Raw genomic sequence first — 2,295 nt, 5'->3', positions numbered from 1 at the left:
GGTTGATATCTAAGATGGATCCTATCAAGTATATTTTTGAAAAGCCTGCCCTCACTGGAAGAATAGCTAGATGGCAGATGCTACTATCGGAGTACGACATTGTATATGTTACTCAGAAATCTATCAAGGGTAGCGCTTTAGCGGAATATTTAGCCCATCAACCCATTAGTGATTATCAGCCAATGCAACCTNAGTTTCCTGATGAAGATATCATGGCTTTATTTGCTGAAAACAAAGAAGACAAAAATGAAAAAGCATGGACGGTATTATTTGATGGAGCCTCAAATGTAATGGGACATGGAATAGGGGCAGTACTTATCTCTCCTGAGAATCAATACATACCAATGACTGCAAGGTTGTGTTTTAATTGCACGAATAACATCGCAGAGTATGAAGCCTGTGCTATGGGTATTCGAGCAGCAATAGAGTCTAAGGCAAAAATTCTGGATGTATATGGAGATTCAGCTTTAGTCATCCATCAGTTGAAGGGAGAATGGGAGACTAGGGATACAAAATTAATTCCTTATCAAGCTTACATCAGGGGATTAATTGAGTATTTCGATTCCATCACGTTTAATCATATACCGCAAGAAGATAATCAATTAGCAGACGCGTTGGCTACTTTGTCATCGATGTTTGAAGTTGATCAAGATGCAGAATTGCCAATGATCGAAATGAAGAGTCATGCGGAGCCAGCATATTGTCATTTTATCGAGGAGGAGGTAGATGGTAAACCTTGGTATTTTGATATCAAACATTATCTTAAGACTCGAGAATATCCAGAGAAGGCATCTGACAATGATAAAAGGGCGTTAAGGAGGCTGGCTGGCGGNTTCATGTTGAGTGNGGATATTTTATATAAGAGAAATCATGACCTGGTCCTTCTCAGATGTGTGGANGCAAAGGAAGCCGAGCTGATACTAAAAGAAGTGCACGAGGGTACGTTTGGCACGCACATGAATGGGCACTCAATGGCCAGGAAGATACTGAGAGCGGGATATTTCTGGTTGACTATGGAAAATGATTGTTGTACACATGTGAGAAAATGTGAGAAATGCCAGGTGTACGCAGATAATATCAATGTGCCGCCCACGACCTTGAACGTGTTGTCTGCACCATGGCCTTTTTCGATGTGGGGAATCGATGTCATCGGAGCTATAGAGCCAAAGGCGTGAAATGGACACCATTTCATATTAGTCGCAATCGACTACTTTACCAAGTGGGTTGAGGCTGCTTCTTATGCTAATGTGACTAGAAAAGTGGTAGCCAAGTTCATAAAAAAGGAGTTGATTTGCAAATACGGGCTCCCTAGTAGGATCGCCACTGATAATGCCACTAACTTGAACAACCAAATGATGACAGAGTTATGTAAGGAGTTCAAAATTCTTCATCTTAATTCTTCTCCTTATCGTCCAAAGATGAATGGAGCAGTTGAGGCTGCTAATAAAAATATCAAGAAGATTGTGCAAAAGATGGTGGTCACATATAAGGATTGGCATGAAATGCTTCCTTTTGCTTTACATGGTTATCGCACTTCGGTACGAACATCGACTGGGGCAACGCCTTTCTCGCTTGTGTATGGAATGGAGGCAGTACTTCCGTTTGAAGTGGAAATTCCGTCTTTACGAGTGTTAATGGAAACTCAATNAGAAGAGGCTGAGTGGGTTCAAGCTCGTTTCGACCAGCTCAATCTCATTGATGAAAAAAGATTAACAGCAGTATGCCATGGACAATTGTACCAAAGAAGAATGAAGAAGGCATTTGACAAAANGGTACGTCCAAGAGAATTTCATGAAGGTGAGCTGGTGTTGAAGAAGATTTTACCTATACAAAAGGATCACAGGGGCAAATGGACCCCAAATTATGAAGGGCCATTTGTGGTGAAGAAAGCATTTTCTGGTGGGGCACTAATTCTCACAAGAATGGATGGGGAGGAGTTACCATTGCCAGTTAATTCTGATGCGGTAAAAAAGTTTTACGCATGATGATTCCGTGATAGTGGTTGCCATTAAGGGGATGTTGATATTATCTTTAAAGCTTATTGCACTCTGTGTTCTTCACTAAATAAAGTTCACATGATTTCATTCATATTTTGATTATTTGCATTCCATCTGAAATATTGCATATCACGTTGAGCTGTTAAGTAATTAAGGAAAAATGAAAATGAAAATAAGCAAATGTGTGCCGATAAAAGCATCACATGTATATCCGTTTGGCTGACTCGGTCCTGGAGGATGTCGTGAAAAGAATAAAAAAAAATGAAAAACGAAAAAGAATGAAAAGAGGTAAAAAAAG

The 2,295-nt window shown here is 40.0% G+C and overlaps 1 pseudogene; it reads left to right on the top strand.

Annotated features, from left to right (window-relative positions):
- The window catches only part of LOC111240729, a 3,344-nt pseudogene extending 1,301 nt beyond the window's left edge, over positions 1 to 2,043 (top strand).
- Positions 2,044 to 2,295: the final 252 nt, after the last annotated feature.

Source organism: Vigna radiata, chromosome 2, assembly GCF_000741045.1.
Source record: "Vigna radiata var. radiata cultivar VC1973A chromosome 2, Vradiata_ver6, whole genome shotgun sequence".
In the NCBI taxonomy this organism is placed as follows: Eukaryota; Viridiplantae; Streptophyta; class Magnoliopsida; order Fabales; family Fabaceae; genus Vigna; species Vigna radiata.
This window is presented reverse-complemented; position numbering and strand designations above follow the sequence as displayed.